This window comes from Callionymus lyra, chromosome 12 (genome assembly GCF_982586985.1).
Source record: "Callionymus lyra chromosome 12, fCalLyr1.hap1.1, whole genome shotgun sequence".
Classification (NCBI taxonomy): domain Eukaryota; kingdom Metazoa; phylum Chordata; class Actinopteri; order Syngnathiformes; family Callionymidae; genus Callionymus; species Callionymus lyra.
This window is the reverse complement of record NC_141829.1, coordinates 9,528,108-9,540,210: the sequence shown is the minus strand read 5'-3', so window position 1 is coordinate 9,540,210 and position 12,103 is coordinate 9,528,108. Positions and strand designations below refer to the sequence as shown.

Sequence of the window (12,103 nt, the reverse complement as noted above, 5' to 3'; positions counted from 1 at the left end):
TCTATTAAATATGTTATTCTTGATTCTAAATTGAACCTATTTTAATTTTTAGGATGGGGGGTTGTGCCCCCTTAAAATCGCCAAAAGGAGATAAAATTCTGGAAATCATACCTCACTTAATGTGTAATCCATAGACTTTAAACAGATTAAAACAGACTTAAACAGATGCAATAAAAGTTTTCTGATGACATCTTCATTATTTTTAATAACATAGTTCCTGCATCACTGGCAATAAACTTGATTCTATTTCTGAAACCTTTTTATGCTTCATTGAAGACCAGATTTAATTCATTCCAGTCTGTGTTTTTTACTATTTTGTTCTGGCCACAGTTTTTGCTTTAGAATGAAATCAGACATTCTAAAGAGAAGGATCTGTAGAGAAGGTTCTGTATTAAGGCTCCTCTCCCTGCACTGCAAAACGGAACGTAATAAGACATCCTTTGTTCCTTCTGCCATAACAGCTCTTGCTTAACCTGCACTTTTAATTTTTGTTGGCAATTTTTTTATCTGTTTTTTAGGTCTTTTTAGATGTTTTGTATGTATTTCTATATATATATTTGATTGTATTTATGTATTTATTTAATTGTTTTCATGTATTCTTTTTGACCCTGGTCTGTGTAAAGTACTTTACAAATAAGAATGACTTACTTACCTGTTAGGGCGACTCCTGCATCCTTTTCCTTTCACCTAAACCCCCTTAATACCTACTTTCCCATTTCCAAAGATAATTTTCAAGCAATTTGGTCGATTTTCTGGAGTCTAGCGGACATTAAGATCAGGCAGACAAATACTTTAAACAGTATATAATGCAGATGGGAGCTTTGACTTTCACGATACAGTTTTATACATTTTAGCCAAATAATTGATAACTTGAGCTTATAAGTGAATGAGATAATGCACGAAGACTTGCAAACAGGAAATCCTGAATAATTCTTAAAGCACCAGATGTCTTTTCCATCTTAAATCTGCCGACTCTGCAGTTTTAACCTGAGGCCCATAACGCCATCAAGGTAAGTAAGTAAGTAAGTAAGTAATATATATTTATATAGCGCTTTTCGAGACCAGGGTCACAAAGCGCTTTAACAATCAAAACAATACTCAAAACAGTACATACTTCAAAGATCAAGACAACACCGAGAACAACACAGGAGTTCGAGAAATTCAAGGAAAAGCCTGCACAAATAGAAACGTCTTAAGGTGTTTCTTAAAGGAGTCAGTAGACTCCATCAAGCGCAAAGAGAGAGGAAGATTGTTCCAAAGCTTAGGAGCAACAGCCTGAAAAGATTTCTCTCCTCTGGTCCTGAGCCGTGTGCGTGGAACCATAAGTAGATTCTGATCCACAGACCTCAGAGCCCGAGCTGGGGTGTAAGGCTGGATCAGATCAGTGATGTAAGGAGGAGCCTGACCATGAATAGCTCTGAAAGTAAGAACCAGAATTTTAAAGTTGATCCTGAAAGAAACTGGAAGCCAGTGAAGAGTTTTAAGGACCGGAGAAATGTGAGTTCTTCTACTTGAGCGGGTCAGAATTCTCGCTGCAGAGTTCTGAATCAACTGCAGGCGAGACAGCTCCTTCTTGTTAAGACATGAAAACAAACTGTTACAATAGTCCAGACGAGAAGAAACAAACGCATGGATTACAAGCTCCAGATCATGTTGTGACAGCATTTTCCTAAGTTTAGAGATTTTTCTCAGTTGAAGGAAACAGTTTCTGGTCAGTTTTCTACAGTATTGAACAAGAGACATGTCTTTATCAAATACAACACCCAGGTTTCTCAGGCTCAGTTTGACAGACTGACCTAAGTCACCCAAGTACTGACTCAACCCTGGAATCGTATCATCAGGAGCAATCACCAGAGTTTCAGTTTTGTCCACATTAAGCTGTAAAGTGTTTTCACTCAGCCATTGTTTGATTTCTAGTAAACAATTGACTAAGCTGTTCAGCCTTTGGGGCTCAGTTGGGTCAAAAGAGCAGTAGAGCTGGATGTCATCAGCAAAAATGTGATAAGAAACATCTGGAAATCTCTGAATGATTTTACCAAGGGGAATCAAGTACAGCAAAAACAATAAAGGACCCAGAACAGAACCTTGAGGGACTCCACACAACAGATCTGCCGATTCAGACCTCATTTGATTGGCAGATACACTAAAACTGCGCCCAGAAAGGTAAGATGAGAACCATTCTAACACAGACCCAGACAGTCCCACTTCATCCCTTAGTCTTCTCAGCAGGATCTGGTGATCAACTGTGTCAAAGGCTGACGACAGATCCAAGAGAACCAGAACAGTGAATTTACCAGAGTCAGCCGACATCATGATGTCACTGGACACTTTCAATAAAGCTGTCTCCGTAGAGTGATGTTTACGGAAGCCAGACTGAAACTTCTCATGGATGTCGCTCTGATCCAAGAACAAAGACAGCTGCTCGGACACCACCTTCTCCAAGATCTTGGACAAGAAAGGGAGCTTAGAAATAGGTCTGAAATTACTGAGGTCAGTTGGGTCTAAGCCTGGTTTTTTGAGCAGAGGCTCCACAATGGCATGTTTAAATGCATTGGGAAAAACCCCTGTGGAAAGGGAGAGGTTCACCATATTGGTAACCCAGGGGCCAATTACATCAAATACTTTGATAAAAAGCCTACAAGGAAGGACGTCATCTGAGCAAGAGGAGGGTTTCATCTTGTTCACTAGTGCTGAAATATCACCCAAAGATACAGCAGAGAAGGATGACCAAGAGGAGGAGATGGGCTCAGAGACAGTAGGGGTTCCCAACAAAGGGGGAGAGATTTTCTCTTTGATCAATTTAATTTTGTCAATGAAAAATCTCAACAATGCATTGCTGTCAGCTTCACAGAAGACCGGCGTGATTTGAGGAGCAGGAGACACGAGAGAATTAATCGTGTCAAACAAAACTTTGGGGTTTTTCCTATTTGCTGCTACCAGTTTTCTGATGTAATCAGATCTAGCAGTTTCTACCATCTCATTGTAAGAAGTCAACAGATCCCTGATGTCTATAAGGTCTATGTAATATATCTGAGTAATCTAATAGAAATGTCTGGATATCGCCCAAAAAACAGGTTTCGCATCAGAAAGAGATTCTACTCTTCACCGGGTCTTGGCAACTCATTTGACGCTAAAAAAAATTCAACAAAAAAGCAAAAGAAAAGGTCCTTGACAGAAGTGGCGCTTATTCTTCCCCAGAACCTCAGCACCTGTCGGAAGACCCAAGGTGACCCATGAGATACCACAATGCTTCACTGCCTCAAAGCACTTTGTCAAAAGTACGACAGTGCTCTCTCCGTGAAAAAAAAAGCCATCCGATGTTTGCAGGAGAGTACAAGAAGATACGACAGCGCCGGATAGACGGATGAACCTGTTGATAATGGAGTTTTCGGTGACAGTGAAAAATGGGCGACAGTGCGGCGTCGTAATGATGTTATCAGTCACCCTGAGATCGTGCCTGATTGATGAAGCAAATCTCAGTAAAACCTGAGCTTTTAAAATGTTACAACAGTAACACGATTCCTCCTAATGTCCTCGAAATATCATTTAAAGCCTTTTTTCTACCTCATCTAGCAACCCCTGCCTTTCTCCTTGCCTAGTTATTCCCGACTTCTGACTCGAAATCAGCGAGTATGTTACATTTGCAGACGACCCACGGTGCAAAATCTGTTGTCGATATTACACACGAATGGCCACCATTACCCCCAGAAAGAGGGAGCGCCACTTTACCGAAGCGCCTCGCCGCCGCAGCCTGGCACTTTAATGCAAATCAGTGGAAATGTTTCTAAAAGACGAACCACGGGGAACCTCCGATGTGCTGCGGTGCTTCGCTAGGTCTTCTCCAGTTTGTTACCACGACCGCTTTGTGACCCTGTTTAGCCGGAGCTCGATTGATTTTTCAGTTGGAAGTGCCAAGAACCGGAGAAGCCAAGGCACGGTGCAGAAACTTGGATTTCTGGTTAGGTTAGCATTGCAAAGAATTTGCCTGAGTGTTTCGTAACGACAGGAGGAAAATCGTTGCTTTACAAGGTCCAAAAATTCTCCTCAGAATGGTGATTTTGTAACAGGAGTGTTCCAGATCTGACCAACGGAAATATATAGTTCTAAAGCTAAAGTATCAGAAGAACACAATCAGAAAAGAACCTTTGAATTCCATTGGAATTTAAGTGGACAATTTGAGCCATTTGACAATCTGTCCTTTGGGACCAGCTTTAAAACTCAAGAGGTATGTTTAACACAATAATATATGCTAAGCCTCTTATTGCACAACATAAAGACATATAGATGTTGAGCAATAAAATTATGATTCTGGAACTGAAACCAAGGAACTACCTGTTTTTTTACACACGTAAGGTTTTTGAACATGAATTTGTAACTTGTGGTTATGAAGCAACAAGAATGATTTTTTTCTGAGAGTCTCAAATTTGATGTTTTCGTTGTGTAATATTTAACGGCTTTTTCTCAACACATATTTCTATTCCTCAATATTGAATTCCTGGTTGTCAGGATACTTAAATGTTAAGTATACCGATACTCAGGATAATATTTATATACCATTCTCGTTACCACAAGAAAAAAAAAAAAAGATCCCTTAATGTAAAATTTATTAAGACAAAAAATGCAAAAAATAACCTATGATACAACATGTATCAATTAACAGAACCACCTTATATTATACATGTATTGTAAAAAACTGTTCAAAAATTGGTTTAAGGGCTAAGATACTGCATCAAGTAAATAAATGAAATAAACAATTTGTATTGATACTTTCGAAAGTGATAATTATTTCTGGATACAACACTTTTTAAGTTTCAAGACGTTTTTAATTATTTTTTTATGATTTTGGAAATGTATTCGCCGACCATGTTTTTCTTTTGTTCCTTTGATATAGGTTAGGATAAGAATAAGTTGTTAACATTGATATCTTAGTAGTTCAGTGGCTAAATTATGATTGGGCCATGAAACAGTGCCAGCTTAGTTTCGTCTTCTTGTTCGTCCAAATATCCATAAATGTCCATACTGCTCATCTGCAACGTCCCTCTGGTATTGAAGCCTTTACATAAGAATTGTTCAGAAAAAAATGTAAAAGTCTGTACTCTGAGCTTGTTTTTAGCGGTAAATCACAGGCCAACAGCATAAAACTTGTGCACTGATACTTTCGATATGTATCAATTAGGATACATAGTGTGGGTTTGATGAAGCTTCATGAAACAGTGGCATTATTTTCAGAGTCCACTAGATGGCGTCTCTGCTGTATTTTCTAAAGAACCATCATTTTTAAACTGATGGCGCCACCTACTGACCTCTAAACAACATGACACTGTTTCATGAAGCTTCATCAACAATCACTACAGGAAACACTTGTAGGTGGAGCTAAAAGACCTGGAAAATTAAAACAGTTATTACGTTTTTTTTTTTATTTTGTTTCATGTTGAGGCTTCAGTACAAGAGGGAAGTTACAGAAGATCAGTATTTGGATGTTTTTAAGTGTCTTTTTCCACATAGACGAAGACAACTAAGCTCCAGTCGCTATATTAAAATGAAGAAACATTTTTGTCTATAACTCTTAAAAAAGAACAGGTTACTCTGAAAATAATCCAACCCTTAGTCGACATGAGGGTGAGTAGAAAATAAGTGAAATTTTAATAAGATGAAAAATGTTTTTAATGCCATAAAGCACCATAAAGTAAGGGTCATGGATGCTCAGTGACCCAAAGGAGCAACGGTGAGTAGCTTTTCTTCAACACATCTCGTACAGTACTGCCACGATCTTGACCTTCCACCAGCTGAAAGTGTTATTCCCTAAAGCAACCGGTCAAACAAAGACGTGTCAGTCCCTTAAGAAAACGACTTTCCCTTCTAATCTTTGAGTATGTGATACCACAAGAGAAGTCGCACACAAAAAAAAAAAACACAAAGCAAGTTCAACAGTGAGTTCACCATTAAAACAATTAGGCAAGATGCTTGACGAGAGGAGATTATGTTCTCCCCACTGTCGCCTCAGTGTGCCTCGCATCTCGGAGACATTTTACATAATACGAGCCAGAACGCTAAACAGACTACATACGTACGGGGAGAAGAAAGCCAGAAGAAATCCTGCCGCAGACGGAATTTGTTCTAAGAATAGACATGTTTGAACTATAGAGGCTTAACTGAAGACGTTTTTCTCTTTCTTAAATGTAGGAGGAGAAGATTATGTTCCAATAACGGGAGGATGCAAAACATGTCTTCACTTGTTGATTGAGTATATTTAGTAAGTGTAGATAAGTAGGTCTAGAATCATCGTATTGTTATAAATGTACATGTAAGATCCCTTGTACATGTTTTTTTCCACAATTCTACTGCTAAGATGGAGTACTCAGTCTTCACTTTCGTGAGACATATCGTGAAAATGCTGAAGGGATTCAGGGACGTGCCTTGAAATAATGGTTTCGCTGGTTTATTAGCAGCGTGGAATTGACCCGAAATGTCTGAAAGATTAAAATGGTAAACAGACGAGCAGAGTCAAGAGGTATAATCAACTTGCTTGTGTATCTGAGTAAGCTGGAGTCGAGAGAAGGGACCAAGTTACAAAACATAAAAACTCCAAAGGTCGCCCCTTGTGTTATCTCAGGGTCAAGGGGCCCCAGTGGTCTGAATACAAATGTGTTTGTGGCGTCCCTTGTGTGGTCTCATGGTCAGGGTGAATGACCTCCATCACTGTATATGTATTTCTGGAAGCCAGGGATGTGCACAAGGGAAAATTTTAGCATTTTCTTTCGGTGGTGATGTGTTGATGAAGCTTCATGAAGCAGTGTCATGTTGTTTAGAGGTCAGTAGGTGGCGCCATCAATTTAAAAATGATGTTTCATTAGAACAGTTGTTCAAAACAAAGGAAATAGTGCAGAGACGCCATCTAGTGGACAGGGAAAATAATGTGATGCTTCATGAAGCTTCATCAGACCATCACTAGTTTCGGGTCGCCATGAGCCTGAGATAACACAAGTGTTAAAAGGTTCAGAACTTGTTGTATAACCGAACAAGAAGATGAAGCCGATGTAGGATTGTGCTAATCTTTCAAAAATCAAACGTTACTGAGAAGAAATAATCTGGAGTGACGTGTTGATGAAGCTTCATGAAGCAGTGTCATGTTGTTTAGAGGTCAGTAGGTGGCGCCATCAGTTTAAAAATGATGTTTCATTAGAACAGTTGTTCAAAACAAAGGAAATAGTGCAGAGACGCCATCTAGTGGACAGGGAAAATAATGTGATACTTCATGAAGCTTCATCAGACCATCACTAGTTTCGGGTCACCATGACCCTGAGATAACACAAGTGTTAAAAGGTTCAGAACTTGTTGTATAACCGAACAAGAAGATGAAGCCGATGTAGGATTGTGCTAATCTTTCAAAAATCAAACGTCACTGAGAAGAAATAATCTGGAGTGATGTGTTGATGAAGCTTCATGAAGCAGTGTCATGTTGTTTAGAGGTCAGTAGGTGGCGCCATCAGTTTAAAAATGATGTTTCATTAGAACAGTTGTTCAAAACAAAGGAAATAGTGCAGAGACGCCATCTAGTGGACAGGGAAAATAATGTGATGCTTCATGAAGCTTCATCAGACCATCACTAGTTTCGGGTCACCATGAGTCTGAGATAACACAAGTGTTAAAAGGTTCAGAACTTGTTGTATAACCGAACAAGAAGATGAAGCCGATGTAGGATTGTGCTAATCTTTCAAAAATCAAACGTTACTGAGAAGAAATAATCTGGAGTGATGTGTTGATGAAGCTTCATGAAACAGTGTCATGTTGTTTAGAGGTCAGTAGGTGGCGCCATCAGTTTAAAAATGATGTTTCATTAGAACAGTTGTTCAAAACAAAGGAAATAGTGCAGAGACGCCATCTAGTGGACAGGGAAAATAATGTGATGCTTCATGAAGCTTCATCAGACCATCACTAGTTTCGGGTCACCATGAGTCTGAGATAACACAAGTGTTAAAGGTTCAGAACTTGTTGTATAACCGAACAAGAAGATGAAGCCGATGTAGGATTGTGCTAATCTTTCAAAAATCAAACGTTACTGAGAAGAAATAATCTGGAGTGATGTGTTGATGAAGCTTCATGAAACAGTGTCATGTTGTTTAGAGGTCAGTAGGTGGCGCCATCAGTTTAAAAATGATGTTTCATTAGAACAGTTGTTCAAAACTAAGGAAAATAGTGCAGAGACGCCATCTAGTGGACTCTGAAGATAATGACACTGTTTCATGAAGCTTCATCACAACCATCACTAATAATCTCATCCAGTCAATCCACGAGGGCTTTGTTTTGATCAAAAACTTTCGAAACCAGTAGTAATACCGATTTACTCCAATACCAGTTACCAAAATGAATGGTGAATAAATTTCTATTTCTAAAAAAGTTAGTTACCCGGCCCTATGTGGCACTGCCCAGATATGCTTTACCAAATATTTGTATGATGTATTATGTTACTTTTTTTGTGTTATACTGTGTTTATCTTATAAAACTGCTATGGAAAAAGTATATCGTTATCAGCACACGTATTGAAGATTTCGCTTGTTTCCACTGAAGATAACGTATAATAAATTGAAGTATTCAATGATAAATGGGTCGTGTTTGAACTAAATAAATTTTAAGACTTTTATATATCTAGACTTTCAACAAATAAATCATTATTAGAGACAGTGAAAGATATCGAGAAATTAATAGAGAGTCGAAAACCTTCAAAAACCCTCCAGGTCATCGTCCTCATCTTGAAAATATTTCTACTCTTCTTCAAGGTTTGATGACAAATTTGCTTTCTTAATATCGACTTATTCCAAAGAAATGCAAAGTTAAGTTAAAAACCTAACAATGAGTGAATCACAATAATGGCCATGAAGCAAATTCAGTATTTTTGAAAGTTAATTTGACAACAGACAGTCAGTGAATTCGCTTCAGAACATCTCCAGATGTTTGTTGGATGAACCGGCTATTCCAGCATCTGGGCGTCGTTACGATGTACGACGAGTCTTAAATAGTACCTCAGATGGCCAGAAGTCCGCCGACTCCTGAACTGTTTGTTTATGATCATCGTGGCATCTCACAGGGGGTTGAAATGAACTCAAATTAACTCCACTGATGACTGTGGATGAGAGGATACAGTGACTCCAGCAGCTTTTAAAGTTGATGTTTGGACATATTTTTGTTTCAAAACAAATGAAAGCAGTTAAGGGTTTTTTTTTTCGTGAGACCAAGTCCAGGGATGAAGTGTTTGTACAGAAAACCAGGGGAACTAAACTGATCCAGTTCATTTTGTTAACTGTCCAAAAAAAAGGCTTCAATGTCCTGCAATCCATGAACCACCATCTCCACCATACTTTGTCTATGGTGTCTCTCTTCACCACATATCCGAACCATTTGGCCCCTTCACCTTTGTCTCCAACACATCCACATAAATTGTCCCTTTAAAATACTTGTTAAAAGTCTTGTCTCTTCTAGTAAAAGTAGTTTTTTATTTTTACGGGCCGACCTTCAGATAAGACCAGAATCAATAAAATAACCAGGTCGACAACAAACAGAACATTGAGAGAAATGAGAAAAACAACATCCAGACCTTATGATGAATCAGCAGGAGACATGCAACAAGATGGTACCACACACAGCTTGTGTTTTACTTATGTCTTCAGGCTTTTTTTGAGTATACTCGACAGAAACAAGTATTGAATTGTCAAGAGATAAAGGCTCATGTTACTTCATGAAGAATCTGGTCTTTCATTACACAACAAACATTTCAAACAATCATTATATCGATATATTTTTTTCATGATACTGTATTGATTTGCGACAGCAGTGTCGATTTTTTTTCTTTTTTTTTTTTTACTACTGTTTTTTCTGTTCAATAAAAATTTGCTTAACCAATATATATATTTTATTTATTTGTGTTGCAATTAAACCTTTGGCAGCTAGATGGCAGCAGTCATTAATTCTAAAGCAACTAAAAAACACAATGAAATCCAGCAAGATCCCAACTATGACTGAGGACGAGAGGATACAGTCGACTTAAGCAACCTTTAAAGCTGAATTTTGGACATATTTCGAAACTAATGAAAGCAGTTACGACTTCTTCAAGAGTAATGTGGTCTGTAAATTCTGCAACACCAGAGTCAAATACTCAACAATACTACAAATATATACTTGTTATTACAGTATCACAATATATCGTATCCTTATCCCTGTATCAAGATTCTTGCCAATACACACGCCTAAAAGAAATGAAATGCTTTATTTCTTCCGTCCAACCTGGTATCAAATGCTTCAAGGACCAGAAGTTTTTACGACCCCTGCTTCTTCAGAACCTCCAGCAGAGAACATCCCTGTCAATCATCTCAACCATTTCAACCCATTCTGCACAAAAACAGTCCGTTACTCTATTTGAAGGACTGTTTTCACTTCCTCTACACCGGGCGGGATCACACTTCCTTCCCCTCTCAACAGTACCATGAGTCCTTTTTAATGTTGTGATGTTCAGTGGGGACCATGATAGCAAATAATCTGCTTTTTTTATGTTAACCAGCAAATGTTTGTCTCAGGCGAATATAAAAAAAGAAAAAACTATTAAATAAACAAAGTTTTAAGCTGGTTGTTTATGAAGAAATAGAAGATGGTGAGGTTGGCGTTATTTTCAAATATAAATAATACATATTTTGAAATATCTTTGGGAATTTACTACGAGAATAACAGTTTTTATTGCACGACTAAAAAACTGGGTCAAATGAATTTCAAGTGTTTTTTCTGTAATTGATGCTGCGATTCATCTCCACGAACAAGTGACATGAGAAAAAAGCTGGTGGAACAGCACGTTTTATAACAAAAGGATTGTTGTCATCGCACAAGTTTGAAGGATATTCGAGTGTATTGACGATGTATTGCAAAGGAAAATAAAATGTTTTCAGTCCCGTTACTTTATTTCGCAACTGTTCAAGAATGGAATGACAGCGGATTTTTTTTTCTTCTTTTTTTTGCAGAAGTGCATGAAAATTAAAGTAAGTTTTTGCAAAAGTCGAGTCGACAAGACGACGTCCAACGAGAGAATAAAGATGAATTTTTCGTTAAAAAAAAACGTTAATACAGCACGAAAGTAGTCGATAAAAAGCGTCGCTGCAAACATGACAACTTGCAAAAAATTCCCTCTTTGACAACTTCCAAGATTTAAAGGCAAAAAGACTTTGAAACACAAGTCGATTGATTTCGCTTTAAGATGATAAATACGTTCACTTACTGAAGAAGGTTTTAAAGAATAGTCCCGAGGAAAGAGTGCGTCCGCTGCGCTCCACATCCAGCCGACTGTCTCCTCCTCCAGTGCCCGCCTCCGCTGCTGCTCTCCCGGCCACTGACGTCAGCGAGCCGCCGGTGGGGCAAATTGAATAAAGTATGGAGGGAAGAAGAGGAGAGGAACCGATAGACACGCCTTTAACCGGATTAATATTCAGTGTTTACTATTTAAAGACGATTGAATAATCATTTAACTCTCTTTAAATTTAGATTCACTGATAAATAAAATAAAAAATAGTAAAAAGATTGATTATTTTATTTAAAATACATGTTAGAAATGTCAGTGTTTGTTCTTTAAGGAGGATTTTACTGGTTAAACTTTAGTTTTTAGATGATTTTAATAAGCCTTTGTAAAAGATAAAGTACAGGTCAATAGCCATGTGCGTAAAATATAAACATTTTCACCAGCGACACCTTTGTAATTTATGTAAATTGTGTTTTTAATGTGCAAAATACGGGTTTTTAATCGAGTAAAAATTAATATTTAATCTCTCTCAAATTGTCTTTTATTTAAAAAAAAATGTCATAGGCAAACATATTGATGTATTTTATGTACCATCGAAATATTGAATGGCTTAAAACTTTGATTAGATTTTTTTTTTAATTGAAATGATGTTGTGTTTTTTAAGAATTGGTTCTTTTTAAATGATTAAAATGAATTAAATGTATTTCAAATGGTTAAGCTTAACATTTAAAATATTAAAACTTGATTTGATTTTTTTTTTTAATTGAAATTATGTTGTGTTTTTTAAGCATTGATTCTTTCAAAAATGATTTAAATCAATAATCTTTA

The 12,103-nt window shown here is 37.5% G+C and overlaps 1 protein-coding gene across 3 annotated transcripts in view; it reads right to left on the bottom strand.

The window, feature by feature from the left end:
* Window positions 1-11,357, bottom strand: part of gulp1a (GULP PTB domain containing engulfment adaptor 1a) — a 90,888-nt gene extending 79,531 nt beyond the window's left edge. For all 3 annotated transcript variants that reach the window (XM_087803527.1, XM_087803524.1, XM_087803528.1), the window contains exon 1: window positions 11,258-11,357. The gene's annotated coding sequence lies outside the window, so the exon portion shown is untranslated. The remainder of the gene's footprint in view (window positions 1-11,257) is intronic.
* Between the last annotated feature and the right edge of the window lie 746 nt (window positions 11,358-12,103).